The sequence below is a fragment of the Phyllobates terribilis genome, unplaced genomic scaffold (assembly GCF_046119375.1).
Source record: "Phyllobates terribilis strain yellow unplaced genomic scaffold, ASM4611937v1 Scaffold_3__8_contigs__length_932513732, whole genome shotgun sequence".
In the NCBI taxonomy this organism is placed as follows: domain Eukaryota; kingdom Metazoa; phylum Chordata; class Amphibia; order Anura; family Dendrobatidae; genus Phyllobates; species Phyllobates terribilis.
The window spans coordinates 104,973,496-104,992,101 of NW_027362763.1; positions in this window are offsets into that span (position 1 = coordinate 104,973,496).

The window sequence follows — 18,606 nt, forward strand, 5'->3', positions numbered from 1 at the left end:
TGTTTAAAAATGGTTTACAACTCTTCCATTGTTCTCAGAATTTCGATGTTGTTTAAGAATGCTTTGGAACTCATCCATTGTTCTCGGAATTCTGCTGAAGTTTAAAAATGCTTTGGAACTCTTCCATTGTTCTCGGAATTCCGCTGTAGTTTAAAAATGCTTTGGAACACTTCCTTTGTGCTCAGAATTCTGCTGAAGTTTAAAAATGCTTTGGAATACTTCTATTGTTCTCGGAATATTATTTTGTTTTTAAATCAGTCTGTAGAACTCTCCCATTGTTCTCAGAATTCTGCTTAAGTTTAACAATGATTTGGAGCTCTTCCATTGTTTACGAAATTCCGTTGAAGTTTAAAAATGCTTTGGAACTCTTCCATTGTTCTCAGAATTTCGATGTTGTTTAACAATGCTTTGGAACTCTTCCATTGATCTCGGAATTCTGCTTTAGTTTAAAAATGCTTTGGAACCCTTCCATTGTTCTCAGAATTCTGCTGATATTTAACAATGCTTTGGAAATCTTCCATTGTTCTCAGAATTCTGCTGAAGTTTAAAAATGCATTGGAACTCTTCTATTGTTCTCGGAATGTTATTTTTTTCTTCAAATCAGTCTGTAGATCTCTCCCATTGTTCTCAGAATTCTGCTTAAGTTTAACAATGCTTTGGAACTCTTCCATTGATCACGTAATACCGTTGATGTTTAAAAATGCTTTGGAACTCTTCCATTGTTCTCGGAATTCCGCTTATGTTTAACAATGCTTTGGAACTCTTCCATTGTTCTCGGAATTCCGCTGTTGTTCAACAGTGCTTTGGAACTCTTCCATTGTTCTCGGAATTCTGCTGAAGTTTAAAAATGCTTTGGAACACTTCCATTGTTCTTCGAAATTCTGCTTATGTTTAACATTGCTTTGGAACTCTACCATTGTTCTTGTCATTCTGCTGAAGTTTAAAAATGCTTTGGAACTCTTCCATTGTTCTCGGAATTCCACTGAAGTTTAACAATGCTTTGGAACGCTTCCATTATTCACGGAATTCCGCTGATGTTTAACAGTGCTTTGGAACTCTTCCATTTTTCTCAGAATTCTGCTGAAGTTTAAAAATGCTTTGGAACTCTTCCATTGTTCTCATAATTCTGCTGAAGTGTAAAAATGCTTTGGAACTCTTCCATTGTTCTGGGAATTCTGCTGAAGTTTAAAAATCGTTTGGAAATCTTCCATTGTTCTTGTATTTCTGATGAAGTTTAAAAATGGTTTGGAACTCTTTCATTATTCGCGGAATTCTGCTGAACTTTAAAAATGCTTTGGAACTCATCCATTGTTCTCGGAATTCTTCTGAAGTTAAAAAATGCTTTGGAACTCTTCCATTGTTCTCGGAATTCCGCTGATGTTTAGCAATGCTTTGGAACACTTCCATTTTTCTCAGAATTCCGCTGAAGTTTAAAAATGTTTTGGAACTCTTCCATTGTTCTGGGAATTATGTTGAAGTTTAACAATGCTTTGGAACTCTTTCATTGTTCACGGAATTCCGTTGAAGTTTAAAAGTGCTTTGGAACTCTTCCATTGTTCTCGGAATTCCGATTATGTTTAACAATTCTTTGGAAATCTTCCATTGTTCTCGAAATTCCGCTGATGTTTAAAAATGCTTTGGAACTCTTCCATTGTTCTTGGAATTCGGCTGAAGTTTAAAAATGCTTTGGAACTCTTCCATTTTTCTCGGAATTCCGCTGAAGTTTTAAAAATTTTTTGGACCTCTTCTATTGTTCTCGAAATTTCGCTGTTGTTTAAAAATGCTTTGGAACTCTTCCATTGTTCTCGGAATTTCATAGAGGTTTAAAAATACTTTGGAACTCTTCCATTGTTCTCAGAATTTCGATATTGTTTAACAATGCTTTGGTACTCTTCCATTGTTCTAGGAATTCTGCTTTAGTTTAAAAATGCTTTGGAACTCTTCCATTGTTCTCAGAATTCTGCTGATATTTAACAATGCTTTGGAAATCTTCCATTGTTCTCAGAATTCTGCTGAAGTTTAAAAATGCTTTGGAACTCTTCTATTGTTCTCAGAATGTTATTTTTTTTTTCAAATCAGTCTGTAGAACTCTCACATTGTTCTCAGAATTCTGCTTAAGTTTATCAATGCTTTGGAACTCTTCCATTTTTCTCGGAATTCCGCTGAAGTTTAACAATGCTTTGGAAATCTTCCATTGTTCTCGGAATTCTGCTGAAGTTGAAAAATGCTTTGGACCTGTTCCATTGTTCTAGAAATTCCGCTGATGTTTAAAAACGCTTTGGAACTCTTCCATTGTTCTCGGAATTCCGTTGATGTTTAAAAGTGCTTTGGAACTCTTCCATTGTTCTCGGAATTCCGCTTATGTTTAACAATGCTTTGGAACTCTTCCAATGTTCTCGGAATTCTGCTGAAGTTTAAAAATGCTTTGGAACTCTTCCATTGTTCTCGGAATTCCGCTGTTGTTCAACAGTGCTTGGGAACTCTTCCATTGTTCTCGGAATTCCGCTGAAGTTTAAAAATGCTTTGGAACACTTCCATTGTTCTTGGAATTCTGCTTATGTTTAACATTGCTTTAGAACACTTCCATTGTTCTCGGAATTCTGCTTATGTTTAACATTGCTTTGGAACTCTACCATTGTTCTTGTCATTCTGCTGAAGTTTAAAAATGCTTTGGAAAACTTCCATTGTTCTCGGAATTCCACTGAAGTTTAACAATGCTTTGGAACTCTTCCATTGTTCTCGGAATTCCGCTGATGTTTAACAGTGCTTTGGAACTCTTCCATTGTTCTTGGAATTCTGCTGAAGTTTAAAAAATTTTTGGAACTTTTCCATTGTTCTTGGAATTCCGCTGATGTTTAGCAATGCTTTGGAACTTTTCTATTATTCTCGGAATTCCGCTGAAGTTTAAAAATTCTTTGGAACTCTTCCATTGTTCTCGGAATTCTGTTGAAGTTTAAAAATTCTTTGGAACTCTTCCATTGTTCTCGGAATTTTTCTGTTGTTTAAAAATTCTTTAAAACTCTTCCAATGTTCTCGAAATTTCTCTAAAGTTTAAAAATGCTTTGGAACTCTTCCATTGTTCTTCGAATTCCTTTGTTGTTTAACAATGCTTTGGAACTCTTCCTTTGTGCTCAGAATTCTGCTGATATTTACAAATGCTTTGGCACTCTTCCATTGTTCCCGAGTTCTGCTGATAATTAACAATGCTTCGGAACTCTTCCATTGTTCTCGGAATGTTATTTTTTTTTTAAATCAGTCTGTACAATTCTCCCATTGTTCTCAGAATTCTGCTGAAGTTTAAAAATGCTTTGGAACTCTTCTATTGTTCTCGGAATGCTATTTTTTTTTAAATCAGTCTGGAGAATTCTCCCATTGTTCTCAGAATTCTGCTGAAGTTTAACAATGCTTTGGAACTCTTCTATTGTTCTCGAAATTTAGCTGTTGTTTAAAAATGCTTTACAACTCTTCCATTGTTCTCAGAATTTCGATGTTGTTTAACAATGCTTTGGAACTCTTCCATTGTTCTCGGAATTCTGCTGAAGTTTAAAAATGATTTGGAACTCTTCCATTGTTCTTGGAATTCCGCTGTAGTTTAAAAATGCTTTGGAACACTTCCTTTGTGCTCAGAATTCTGCTGAAGTTTAAAAATGCTTTGGAATACTTCTATTGTTCTCGGAATATTATTTTGTTTTTAAATCAGTCTGTAGAACTCTCCCATTGTTCTCAGAATTCTGCTTAAGTTTAACAATGATTTGGAGCTCTTCCATTGTTTACGAAATTCCGTTGAAGTTTAAAAATGCTTTGGAACTCTTCCATTGTTCTCGGAATTCCGCTTATGTTTACCAATGCTTTGGAACTCTTTCATTGTTCTCGGAATTCCGCTGAAGTTTAAAAATGCTTTGGAACTCTTACATTGTTCTCAGAATTCCGCTGTTGTTCAACAGTGGTTTGGAACTCTTCCATTGTTCTCGGAATTCCGCTGAAGTTTAAAAATGCTTTGGAACTCTTCCATTGTTCTCGGAATTCTGCTGAAGTTTAAAAATTCTTTGGAACTCTTTCATTGTTCTCGGAATTCCGCTGATGTTTAGCAGTGCTTTGGAACTCTTCCATTGTTCTCGGAATTCCGCTGATGTTTAGCAATGCTTTGGAACACTTCCATTATTCTCGGAATTCCGTTGAAGTTTAAAAATGCTTTGCAACTCTTCCATTGTTTTCGCAATTCTGCTTATGTTTAACAATGCTTTGGAACTCTTCCATTGTTCTCGGAATTCTGCTGAAGTTTAAAAATGTTTTGGAACTCTCCCATTGTTCTCATAATTCAGCTGAAGTTTAAAAATGCTTTGGAACTATTCCATTGTTCTTGGAATTCTGCTGTTGTTCAACAGTGCTTTGGAACTCATCCATTGTTCTCGGAATTCCGTTGAAGTTTAAAAATGCTTTGGAACTCTTCCCTTGTTCTCGGAATTCCGATGAAGTTTAACAATGCTTTGGAACTCTTCCATTAATCTCGGAATTCTGCTGAAGTTTAAAAATGCTTTGGAACTCTTCCATTGTTCTCGGAATTCTGCTGAAGTTTAAAAATGCTTGGGAACTCTTCCATTGTTCTCAGAATTCCGCTGTTGTTTAACATTGCTTTGGAACTCTTCCATTGTTCTCGGAATTCCGCTGAAGTTTAAAAATGCTTTGGAACTCTTCCATTGTTCTCGGAATTCCGCTTATGTTTAGCAATGCTTTGGAACTCTTCCATTATTCTCGGAATTCCGCTGAAGTTAAAAAATTCTTTGGAACTCTTCCATTGTTCTCATAATTCTGCTGAAGTTTAAAAATGCTTTGGAACACTTCCATTGTTCTCGGAATTCGGCTGAAGTTTAAAAATGTTTTGGAACTCTTCCATTGTTCTCAGTATTCTGCTGAAGTTTAAAAATGCTTTGGAACACTTCCATTGTTCTCGGAATTTCGCTGAAGTTTAAAAATTCTTTGGAACTCTTCCATTGTTCTCGGAACTTTGCTGTTGTTTAAAAATGCTTTGGAACTCTTCCATTGTTCTCAGAATGTTATTTTTATTAATCAGTCTGTAGAACTCTCCCATTGTTCTCAGAATTCTGCTGAAGTTTATCCATACTTTGGAACTCTTCCATTGTTCACGGAATTCCGTTGAAGTTTAAAAATGCTTTGGAACTCTTCCATTGTTCTCGGAATTCCGCTGATGTTTAACAATGCTTTGGAACACTTCCATTGTTCATGGAATTCTGCTGAAGTTTAAAAATTCTTTGGAACTCTTTCATTGTTCTCGGAATTCCGCTGATGTTTAGCAGTGCTATGGAACTCTTCCATTGTTCTCGGAATTCTGCTGATGTTTAGCAATGCTTTGGAACTCTTCCATTATTCTCAGAATTCCGCTGAAGTTTATAAATGCTTTGGAACTCTTCCATTGTTCTCGGAATTCTGCTTATGTTTAACAATGCTTTGGAACTCTTACATTGTTCTCGGAATCTGCTGAAGTTTAAAAAAGTTTTGGAACTCTTCCATTGTTCTCAGAATTCTGCTGAAGTTTAAAAATGCTTTGGAACTATTCCATTGTTCTTGGAATTCCGCTGTTGTTCAACAGTGCTTTGGAACTCTTCCATTGTTCTCGAAATTCCGCTGATGTTTAACAATGTTTTGGAACTCTTCCATTGTTCTCGGAATTCCGCTGAAGTATAAAAATTCTTTGGAACTCTTCCATTGTTCTCGAAATATTGCTGTTTTTAAAAATGCTTTGGAACTCTTCCATTGTTCTCGGAATTTCGCTGTTGTTTAACAATGCTTTGGAACTCTTCCATTGTTCTCGGAATTCTGCTGAAGTTTAAAAATGCTCTGGAACTCTTCCATTGTTCTCGGAATTCTGCTGATGTTTAACAATGCTTTGGAACTCTTCCATTGTTCTCGGAATGTTATTTTTATTAATCAGTCTGTAGAAATCTCCCATTGTTCTCAGAATTCTGCTGAAGTTTAACAGTGCTTTGGAACTCTTCCATTGTTCACGGAATTCCGTTGAAGTTTAAAAATACTTTGGAACTCTTCCATTGTTCTCGGAATTCTGCTGAAGTTTAAAAATGCTTTGGAACTCTTCCATTGTTCTCGGAATTCTGCTGAAGTTTAAAAATGCTTGGGAACTCTTCCATTGTTCTCAGAATTCCGCTGTTGTTTAACATTGCTTTGGAACTCTTCCATTGTTCTCGGAATTCCGCTGAAGTTTAAAAATGCTTTGGAACTCTTCCATTGTTCTCGGAATTCCGCTTATGTTTAGCAATGCTTTGGAACTCTTCCATTATTCTCGGAATTCCGCTGAAGTTAAAAAATTCTTTGGAACTCTTCCATTGTTCTCATAATTCTGCTGAAGTTTAAAAATGCTTTGGAACACTTCCATTGTTCTCGGAATTCGGCTGAAGTTTAAAAATGTTTTGGAACTCTTCCATTGTTCTCAGTATTCTGCTGAAGTTTAAAAATGCTTTGGAACACTTCCATTGTTCTCGGAATTTCGCTGAAGTTTAAAAATTCTTTGGAACTCTTCCATTGTTCTCGGAACTTTGCTGTTGTTTAAAAATGCTTTGGAACTCTTCCATTGTTCTCAGAATGTTATTTTTATTAATCAGTCTGTAGAACTCTCCCATTGTTCTCAGAATTCTGCTGAAGTTTATCCATACTTTGGAACTCTTCCATTGTTCACGGAATTCCGTTGAAGTTTAAAAATGCTTTGGAACTCTTCCATTGTTCTCGGAATTCCGCTGATGTTTAACAATGCTTTGGAACACTTCCATTGTTCATGGAATTCTGCTGAAGTTTAAAAATTCTTTGGAACTCTTTCATTGTTCTCGGAATTCCGCTGATGTTTAGCAGTGCTATGGAACTCTTCCATTGTTCTCGGAATTCTGCTGATGTTTAGCAATGCTTTGGAACTCTTCCATTATTCTCAGAATTCCGCTGAAGTTTATAAATGCTTTGGAACTCTTCCATTGTTCTCGGAATTCTGCTTATGTTTAACAATGCTTTGGAACTCTTACATTGTTCTCGGAATCTGCTGAAGTTTAAAAAAGTTTTGGAACTCTTCCATTGTTCTCAGAATTCTGCTGAAGTTTAAAAATGCTTTGGAACTATTCCATTGTTCTTGGAATTCCGCTGTTGTTCAACAGTGCTTTGGAACTCTTCCATTGTTCTCGAAATTCCGCTGATGTTTAACAATGTTTTGGAACTCTTCCATTGTTCTCGGAATTCCGCTGAAGTATAAAAATTCTTTGGAACTCTTCCATTGTTCTCGAAATATTGCTGTTTTTAAAAATGCTTTGGAACTCTTCCATTGTTCTCGGAATTTCGCTGTTGTTTAACAATGCTTTGGAACTCTTCCATTGTTCTCGGAATTCTGCTGAAGTTTAAAAATGCTCTGGAACTCTTCCATTGTTCTCGGAATTCTGCTGATGTTTAACAATGCTTTGGAACTCTTCCATTGTTCTCGGAATGTTATTTTTATTAATCAGTCTGTAGAAATCTCCCATTGTTCTCAGAATTCTGCTGAAGTTTAACAGTGCTTTGGAACTCTTCCATTGTTCACGGAATTCCGTTGAAGTTTAAAAATACTTTGGAACTCTTCCATTGTTCTCGGAATTCTGCTGAAGTTTAAAAATGCTTTGGAACTCTTCCATTGTTTTCGGAAGTCTGTTGAAGTTGAGAAATGCTTGGGAACTCTTCCATTGTTCTCAGAATTCCGCTGTTGTTTATCAGTGCTTTGGAACTCTTCCCTTGTTCTCGGAATTCCGCTGAAGTTTTAAAATTCTTTGGAACTCTTCCATTGTTCTCGGAATTCCGCTTATGTTTAATATTGCTTTGGAACTCTTCCATTGTTCTCGGAATTCCGCTGAAGTTTAAAAATTCTTTGGAACTCTTCAATTGTTCTCATAATTCTGCTGAAGTTTAAAAACGCTTTGGAACTCTTCCATTGTTCTAGGAATTCTGCTGAAGTTTAAAAATGCTTTGGAACTCTTCCATTGTTCTCGGAATTCTGCTGATGTTTAACAATGCTTTGGAGATCTTCCATTGTTCTCGGTATTCCGCTGAAGTTTAAAAATTCTTTGGAACTCTTCCATTGTTCTCGGAATTCTGCTTATGTTTAACAATGCTTTGGAACTCTTACATTCTTCTCGCAATCTGCTGAAGTTTAAAAATGTTTTGGAACTCTTCCATTGTTCTCAGAATTCTGCTGAAGTTTAAAAATTCTTTGGAACTCTTCCATTGTTCTTGGAATTCCGCTGTTGTTCAACAGTGCTTTGGAACTCTTCCATTGTTCTCGGAAATCCGTTGAAGTTTAGCATTGCTTTGGAACTCTTCCATTGTTATCGGAATTCCGGTGAAGTTTAACAATGTTTTGTAACTCTTCCATTGTTCTCGGAATTCCTTTGAAGTTTAAAAATTCTTTGGAACTCTTCCATTGTTATCGGAATTCCGGTGAAGTTTAACAATGTTTTGTAACTCTTCCATTGTTCTCGGAATTCCTTTGAAGTTTAAAAATTCTTTGGAACTCTTCCATTGTTCTCGGAATTCTGCTTATCTTTAACAATGCTTTGGAACAATTTCACTGTTCTCGGCATTCCGCTGAAGTTTAAAAATGCTTTGGAACTCCTCATTTGTTCTCGCAATTCCGCTGAAGTTTAACAATGCTTTGGAACTCTTCCATTGTTCTCGGAATTCCGCTGAAGTTTAAAAATGCTTTGGAACTCTTACATTGTTCTCGGAATTCTGCTGAAGTTTAAAAATTCTTTGGAACTCTTTCATTGTTCTCGGAATTCCGCTGATGTTTAGCAGTGCTTTGGAACTCTTCCATTGTTCTCGGAATTCCGCTGATGTTTAGCAATGCTTTGGAACTCTTCCATTGTTCTCGCAATTCTGCTTATGTTTAACAATGCTTTGGAACTCTTCAATTGTTCTCTCAATTCTACTGAAGTTTAAAAATGTTTTGGAACTCTTCCATTGTTCTCAGAATTCTGCTGAAGTTTAAAAATGCTTTGGAACTCTTCCATTGTTCTCAGAATTCCGCTGTTGTTCAACAGTGGTTTGGAACTCTTCCATTGTTCTCGGAATTCCACTGAAGTTTAAAAATGCTTTGGAACTCTTCCATTTTTCTCGGAATTCCGCTTATGTTTAACATTGCTTTGGAACTCTACCATTGTTCTCGGCATTCTGCTGAAGTTTAAAAATGCTTTGTAAATCTTCCATTGTTCTCGGAATTCCACTGAAGTTTAACAATGCTTTGGAACTCTTACATTGTTCTCGGAATTCTGCTGATGTTTAACAATGCTTTGGAAATCTTCCATTGTTCTCGGAATTCTGCTGAAGTTTAAAAATGTTTTGGAACTCTTCCATTGTTCTCACAATTCTGCTGAAGTTTAAAAATGCTTTGTAAATCTTCCATTGTTCTCGGAATTCCGTTGAAGTTTAAAAATGCTTTGGAACTCTAACATTGTTCTCGGAATTCCGCTTATGTTTAACATTGCTTTGGAACTCTTCCATTGTTCTCGGAATTCCGCTGAAGTTAACAATGTTTTGGAACTCTTCCATTGTTCTCGGAATTCCGCTGAAGTTTAAAAATTCTTTGGAACTCTTCCATTGTTCTCGGAATTTTGCTGTTGTTTAAAATTACTTTGGAACTCTTCCATTGTTCTCAGAATTTTGCTGTTGTTTAACAATGCTTTGAAGCTCTTCCATTGTTCTCGGAATTGTGCTGAAGTTTAAAAATGCTTTGGAACTCTTCCATTGTTCTCGGAATTCTGCTAATGTTTTACAATGCTATGGAACTCTTCCATTGTTCTCAGAATGTTATTTTTATTAATCAGTCTGTAGAACTCTCCCATTGTTCTCAGAATTCTACTGAAGTTTAAAAATGCTTTGGAACTCTTCTCTTGTTCTCGGAATGTTATTTTTTTTTTTATCAGTCTGTAGAACTCTCCCATTGTTCTCTGAATTCTGCTGAAGTTTAACAAATGCTTTGGAACTCTTCCATTGTTCACGGCATTCCTCTGAAATTTAAAAATGCTTTGGAACTGTTCCATTGTTCTCGGAATTCCGTTGAAGTTTAGCATCGCTTTGGAACTTTTCCATTGTTCTCGGAATTCTGCTGAAGTTTAAAAATGCTTTGAAACTCTTCCTTTGTTCTCGGAATTCTGCTTATGTTTAACATAGCTTTGGAACTCTTCCATTGTTCTCATAATTCTGCTGAAGTTTAAAAATGCTTTGGAACTCTTCCATTGTTCTGGGAATTCTGCTGAAGTTTAAAAATGATTTGGAACTCTTCCATTGTTTTTGTAATTCTGCTGAAGTTTAAAAATGGTTTGGAACTCTTCCATAGTTCTCGGAATGCTGCGGAAGTTTAAAAATGCTTTGCAATTCTTCTATTATTCTCAGATTGTTATTTTTTTTAAATCAGATTGTAGAACTCTCCCATTGTTCTCAGAATTCTGCTGAAATTTAACAATGCTCTGGAACTCTTACATTGTTCTCAGAATTCTGCTGAGGTTTAAAAATGCTTTGGAACACTTATATTGTTCTCGGAATATTATTTTTTTTTTAAATCAGTGTAGAACTCTCCCATTGTTCTCAGTATTCTGCTTAAGTTGAACAATGCTTTGGAACTCTTACATTGTTTACGGAATTCCGTTGAAGTTTAAAAATGCTTTGGAACTCTTCCATTGTTTTTGGAATTCCGCTTATGTTTAACAATGCTTTGGAACTCTTCCATTGTTCTCGGAATTCCGCTGATGTTTAGCAGTGCTTAGGAACTCTTCCATTGTTCTCGGAATTCCACTGATGTTTAGCAATGCTTTGGAACTCTTCCATTATTCTCGGAATTCCGCTGAAGTTTATAAATGCTTTGGAACTCTTCCATTGTTCTCGGAATTCTGCTTATGTTTAAAAATGCTTTGGAAATCTTTCATTGTTCTCGGAATTCTGCTGAAGTTTAAAAATGTTTTGGAACTCTTCCATTGTTTTCAGAATTCCGCTGAAGTTTAAAAATTCTTTGGAACTCTTCCATTGTTCTCGTAATTTTGCTGTTGTTTAAAAATGCTTTGGAACTCTTCCATTGTTATAGGAATTTCGCTTTTGTTTAACAATGCTTTGGAACTCTTCCATTTTTCTCGGAATTCTGCTAAAGTTTAAAAATGCTTTGGAACTCTTCCATTGTTCTCGGAATTCTGCTGATGTTTAACAATGCTTTGGTACTCTTCCATTTTTCTCGGAATGTTATTTTTATCAGTCTGTAGAACTCTCCCATTGTTCTCAGAATTCTGCTGAAGTTTTACAATGCTTTGGAACTCTTCCATTGTTCTCGGAATTCTGCTGAAGTTTAAAAATGCTTTGGAACTCTTCCATTGTTCTCGGAATGCTGCTGAAGTTTAAAAATGCTTTGCAATTCTTCTATTATTCTCAGAATGTTATTTTTTTTAAATCAGATTGTAGAACTCTTCCATTGTTCTCAGAATTCTGCTGAAGTTTAACAATGCTTTGGAACTCTTACATTGTTCTCAGAATTCTGCTGAGGTTTAAAAATGCTTTGGAACACTTATATTGTTCTCGGAATATTATTATTTTTTTTAATCAGTGTAGAACTCTCCCATTGTTCTCAGTATTCTGCTTAAGTGGAACAATGCTTTGGAACTCTTACATTGTTTACGGAATTCCGTTGAAGTTTAAAAATGCTTTGGAACTCTTCCATTGTTTTTGGAATTCCGTTTATGTTTAACAATGCTTTGGAACTCTTCCATTGTTCTCGAAATTCCGCTGAAGTTTAAAAATGCTTTGGAACTCTTCCATTGTTCTCGGAATTCTGCTGATGTTAAACAATGCTTTGGAACTCTTCCATTGTTCTCGGAATTCCGCTGTTGTTCAACAGTGGTTTGGAACTCTTCCATTGTTCTCGGAATTCCGCTGAAGTTTAAAAATGCTTTGGAACTCTTCCATTGTTCTCGGAATTTTGCTGTTGTTTAAAAATGCTTTGGAACTCTTCCATTGTTCTCGGAATTTCGCTGTTGTTTAACAATGCTTTGGAACTCTTCCATTGCTCTCGGAATTCTGCTGAAGTTTAAAAATGCTTTGGAACTCTTCCATTGTTCTCGGAATTCTGCTGATGTTTAACAATGCTTTGGAACTCTTCCATTGTTCTCGGAATGTTATTTTTATTAATCAGTCTGTAGAACTCTCCAATTGTTCTCAGAATTCTGCTGAAGTTTAAAAATGCTTTGGAACTCTTCTATTGTTCTCGGAATGTTATTTTTTTTTAATCAGTCTGTAATACTCTCCCATTATTCTCAAAATTCTGCTGATGTTTAACAATGCTTTGGAACTCTTCCATTGTTCTCGGAATTCCGCTGAAGTTTAAAAGTTCTTTGGAACTCTTCCATTGTTCTCCGAATTTTGCTGTTGTTTAAAAATGCTTTGGAACTCTTCCATTGTTCTCAGAATTCCGCTTATGTTTAGCAATGCATTGGAACTCTTTCATTGTTCTCGGCATTCCGCTGAAGTTTAAAAATGCTTTGGAACTCTTCCATTGTTCTCGCAATTCCGCTGAAGTTTAACAATGCTTTGGAACTCTTCCATTGTTCTCGGAATTCCGCTGTTGTTCAACAGTGGTTTGGAACTCTTCCATTGTTCTCGGAATTCCGCTGAAGTTTAAAAATGCTTTGGAACTCTTCCATTTTTCTCGGAATTCCGCTTATGTTTAACATTGCTTTGGAACTCTACCATTGTTCTCGGCATTCTGCTGAAGTTTAAAAATGCTTTGTAACTCTTCCATTGTTCTCGGAATTCCGCTGAAGTTTAACAATGCTTTGGAACTCTTCCATTGTTCTCGGAATTCTGCTGAAGTTTAAAAATGCTTTGGAACTCTTCCATTGTTCTCGGATCTGCTGAAGTTTAAAAATGCTTGGGAACTCTTCCATTGTTCTCAGAATTCCGCTGTTGTTTAACAATGCTTTGGAACTCTACCATTGTTCTCGGCATTCTGCTGAAGTTTAAAAATGCTTTGTAACTCTTCCATTGTTCTCAAAATTACGCTGAAGTTTAACAATGTTTTGGAACTCTTCCATTGTTCTCGGAATTCCGCTGAAGTTTAAAAATTCTTTGGAACACTTCCATTGTTCTCGGAATTTTGCTGTTGTTTGAAAATGCTTTGGAACTCTTCCATTGTTCTGGGAATTCTGCTGAAGTTTAAAAATGATTTGGAACTCTTCCATTGTTTTCGTAATTCTGCTGAAGTTTAAAAATGGTTTCTAACTCTTCCATTGTTCTCGGAATGCTGCTGAAGTTTAAAAATGCTTTGCAATTCTTCTGTTATTCTTAGAATGTTATTTTTTTTAAATCAGATTGTAGAACTCTCCCATTGTTCTCAGAATTCTGCTGAAGTTTAACAATGCTTTGGAACTCTTCCATTGTTCTCTGAATACTGCTGAGGTTTAAAAATGCTTTGGAACACTTCTATTGTTCTCGGAATATTATTATTTTTTTAAATCAGTGTAGAACTCTCCCATTGTTCTCCGAATTCTGCTTAAGTTTAACAATGCTTTGGAACTCTTCCTTTGTTTACGGAATTCCGTTGAAGTTTAAAAATGCTTTGGAACTCTTCCATTTTTCTCAGAATTCCGCTTATGTTTAGCAATGCTTTGGAACTCTTCCATTGTTCTCGGCATTACGCTGAAGTTTAAAAATGCTTTGGAACTCTTCCATTGTTCTCGGAATTCTGCTGAAGTTTAAAAATGCTTTGGAACTCTTCCATTTTTCTCGAAATTCTGCTTCTGTTTAACATTGCTTTGGAACTCTACCATTGTTCTCGCCATTCTGCTGAAGTTTAAAAATGCTTTGTAACTCTTCCATTGTTCTCGGAATTCCGCTGAAGTTTAACAATGCTTTGGAACTCTTCCATTGTTCTCGGAATTCCGCTGATGTTTAACAATGCTTTGGAACTCTTCCATTGTTCTTGGAATTCTGCTGAAGTTTAAAAATTCTTTGGAACTCTTTCATTGTTCTTAGAATTCCGCTGATGTTTAGCAGTGCTTTGGAACTCTTCCATTGTTCTCGTAATTCCACTGATGTTTAGCAATGCTTTGGAACTCTTCTATTATTCTCGGAATTCCGCTGAAGTTTATAAATGCTTTGGAACTCTTCCATTGTTCTCGGAATTCTGCTTATGTTTAACAATGCTTTGGAAATCTTCCATTGTTCTCGGAATTCTGCTGAAGTTTAAAAATGTTTTGGAACTCTTCCATTGTTCTCGGAATTCTGCTGAAGTTTAAAAATGCTTTGGAACTCTTCCATTGTTCTCGGAATTCCGCTGTTGTTCAACAGTGGTTTGGAACTCTTCCATTGTTCTCGGAATTCCGCTGAAGTTTAAAAATGCTTTGGAACTCTTCCATTTTTCTCGCAATTCCACTTATGTTTAACATTGCTTTGGAACTCTACCATTGTTCTCGGCATTCTGCTGAAGTTTAAAAATGCTTTGTAACTCTTCCATTGTTCTCGGAATTCCGCTGAAGTTTAACAATGCTTTGGAAGTCGTCCATTGTTCTCGGAATTCCGCTGATGTTTAACAATGCTTTGGAACTCTTCCATTGTTCTCGGAATACCGCTGAAGTTTAAAAATTCTTTGGAACTCTTCCATTGTTCTCGGAATTTTGCTGTTGTTTAAAAATGCTTTGGAACTCTTCCATTGTTCTCGGAATTTCGCTGTTGTTTAACAATGCTTTGGAACTCTTCCATTGTTCTCGGAATTCTGCTGAAGTTTACAAATGCTTTGGAACTCTTCCATTGTTCTCGGAACTCTGCTGATGTTTAACAATGCTTTGGAACTCTTCCATTGTTCTCGGAATGTTATTTTTATTAATCAGTCTGTAGAACTCTCCAATTGTTCTCAGAATTCTGCTGAAGTTTAAAAATGCTTTGGAACTCTTCTATTGTTCTTGGAATGTTATTTTTTTTTAATCAGTCTGTAATACTCTCCCATTATTCTCAAAATTCTGCTGATGTTTAACAATGCTTTGGAACTCTTCCATTGTTCTCGGAATTCCGCTGAAGTTTAAAAATTCTTTGGAACTCTTCCATTGTTCTCCGAATTTTGCTGTTGTTTAAAAATGCTTTGGAACTCTTCCATTGTTCTCAGAATTCCGCTTATGTTTAGCAATGCATTGGAACTCTTTCATTGTTCTCGGCATTCCGCTGAAGTTTAAAAATGCTTTGGAACTCTTCCATTGTTCTCGCAATTCCGCTGAAGTTTAACAATGCTTTGGAACTCTTCCATTGTTCTCGGAATTCCGCTGTTGTTCAACAGTGGTTTGGAACTCTTCCATTGTTCTCGGAATTCCGCTGAAGTTTAAAAATGCTTTGGAACTCTTCCATTTTTCTCGGAATTCCGCTTATGTTTAACATTGCTTTGGAACTCTACCATTGTTCTCGGCATTCTGCTGAAGTTTAAAAATGCTTTGTAACTCTTCCATTGTTCTCGGAATTCCGCTGAAGTTTAACAATGCTTTGGAACTCTTCCATTGTTCTCGGAATTCTGCTGAAGTTTAAAAATGCTTTGGAACTCTCCCATTGTTCTCGGATCTGCTGAAGTTTAAAAATGCTTTGGAACTCTTCCATTGTTCTCGGAATTCCGCTGAAGTTTAAAAGTGCTTTGGAACTCTTCCATTTTTCTCGGAATTCTGCTTCTGTTTAACATTGCTTTGGAACTCTTCCAATGTTCTTGGAATTCTGCTGAAGTTTAAAAATTCTTTGGAACTCTTTCATTGTTCTTAGAATTCCGCTGATGTTTAGCAGTGCTTTGGAACTCTTCCATTGTTCTCGGAATTCCACTGATGTTTAGCAATGCTTTGGAACTCTTCCATTATTCTCGGAATTCCGCTGAAGTTTATAAATGCTTTGGAACTCTTCCATTGTTCTCGGAATTCTGCTTATGTTTAACAATGCTTTGGAAATCTTCCATTGTTCTCGGAATTCTGCTGAAGTTTAAAAATGTTTTGGAACTCTTCCATTGTTCTCACAATTCTGCTGAAGCTTAAAAATGCTTTGGAACTCTTCCATTGTTCTCAGAATTCCGCTGTTGTTCAACAGTGGTTTGGAACTCTTCCATTTTTCTCGGAATTCCGCTGAAGTTTAAAAATGCTTTGGAACTCTTCCATTTTTCTCGTAATTCCGCCTATGTTTAACATTGCTTTGGAACTCTACCATTGTTCTCGGCATTCTTCTGAAGTTTAAAAATGCTTTGTAACTCTTCCATTGTTCTCGGAATTCTGCTGAAGTTTAACAATGCTTTGGAAGTCTTCCATTGTTCTCGGAATTCCGCTGATGTTTAACAATGCTTTGGAACTCTTCCATTGTTCTCGGAATTCCGCTGAAGTTTAAAAATTCTTTAGAACTCTTCCATTGTTCTCGGAATTTTGCTGTTGTTTAAAAATGATTGGAACTCTTCCATTGTTCTCGGAATTTCGCTGTTGTTTAACAATGCTTTGGAACTCTTCCATTGTTCTCGGAATTCTGCTGAAGTTTAAAAATGCTTTGGAACTCTTCCATTGTTCTCAGAATTCTGCTGATGTTTAACAATGCTTTGGAACTCTTCCATTGTTCTCGGAATGTTATTTTTATTAATCAGTCTGTAGAACTCTCCCATTGTTCTCAGAATTCTGCTGAAGTTTAAAAATGCTTTGGAACTCTTCTATTGTTCTCAGAATGTTATTTTTTTTAATCAGTCTGTAGAACTCTTCCATTGTTTTCAGAATTCTGCTGAAGTTTAACAATGCTTTGGAACTCTTCCATTGTTCACGGAATTCCGTTGAAGTTTAAAAATACTTTGGAACTCTTCCATTGTTCTCGGAATTCCGCTTATGTTTAACAATGCTTTGGAACTCTTCCATTGTTCTCGGCATTCCGCTGAAATTTAAAAATGCTTTGGAACTCTTCCATTGTTCTCGGAATTCTTCTGAAGTTTAAAAATGCTTTGGAACTATTCCATTGTTCTCGGAATTCTGCTGAAGTTTAAAAATGCTTGGGAACTCTTCCATTGTTCTCGGAATTCCGCTGTTATTTAACAGTGCTTTGGAACTCTTCCATTGTTCTCGGAATTCCGCTTATGTTTAACAATGCTTTGGAACTCTTCCATTGTTCTCGGCATTCTGCTGAAATTTAAAAATGCTTTGGAACTCTCCCATTGTTCTCAGAATTCTGCTGAAGTTTAAAAATGCTTTGGAACTCTTCTATTGTTCTCAGAATGTTATTTTTTTTAAATCAGATTGTAGAACTCTTCCATTGTTCTCAGAATTCTGCTGAAGTTTAACAATGCTTTGGAACTCTTACATTGTTCTCAGAATTCTGCTGAGGTTTAAAAATGCTTTGGAACACTTATATTGTTCTCGGAATATTATTTTTTTTTTTAATCAGTGTAGAACTCTCCCATTGTTCTCAGTATTCTGCTTAAGTGGAACAATGCTTTGGAACTCTTACATTGTTTACGGAATTCCGTTGAAGTTTAAAAATGCTTTGGAACTCTTCCATTGTTTTTGGAATTCCGTTTATGTTTAACAATGCTTTGGAACTCTTCCATTGTTCTCGAAATTCCGCTGAAGATTAAAAATGCTTTGGAACTCTTCCATTGTTCTCGGAATTCTGCTGATGTTAAACAATGCTTTGGAACTCTTCCATTGTTCTCGGAATTCCGCTGTTGTTCAACAGTGGTTTGGAACTCTTCCATTGTTCTCGGAATTCCGCTGAAGTTTAAAAATGCTTTGGAACTCTTCCATTTTTCTCGCAATTCCGCTTATGTTTAACATTGCTTTGGAACTCTACCATTGTTCTCGGCATTCAGCTGAAGTTTAAAAATGCTTTGTAACTCTTCCATTGTTCTCGGAATTCCGCTGAAGTTTAACAATGCTTTGGAAGTCGTCCATTGTTCTCGGAATTCCGCTGATGTTTAACAATGCTTTGGAACTCTTCCATTGTTCTCGGAATTCCGCTGAAGTTTAAAAATTCTTTGGAACTCTTCCATTGTTCTCGGAATTTTGCTGTTGTTTAAAAATGCTTTGGAACTCTTCCATTGTTCTCGGAATTTCGCTGTTGTTTAACAATGCTTTGGAACTCTTCCATTGTTCTCGGAATTCTGCTGAAGTTTAAAAATGCTTTGGAACTCTTCCATTGTTCTCGGAATTCTGCTGATGTTTAACAATGCTTTGGAACTCTTCCATTGTTCTCGGAATGTTATTTTTATTAATCAGTCTGTAGAACTCTCCAATTGTTCTCAGAATTCTGCTGAAGTTTAAAAATGCTTTGGAACTCTTCTATTGTTCTCGGAATGTTATTTTTTTTTAATCAGTCTGTAATACTCTCCCATTATTCTCAAAATTCTGCTGATGTTTAACAATGCTTTGGAACTCTTCCATTGTTCTCGGAATTCCGCTGAAGTTTAAAAGTTCTTTGGAACTCTTCCATTGTTCTCCGAATTTTGCTGTTGTTTAAAAATGCTTTGGAACTCTTCCATTGTTCTCAGAATTCCGCTTATGATTAGCAATGCATTGGAACTCTTTCATTGTTCTCGGCATTCCG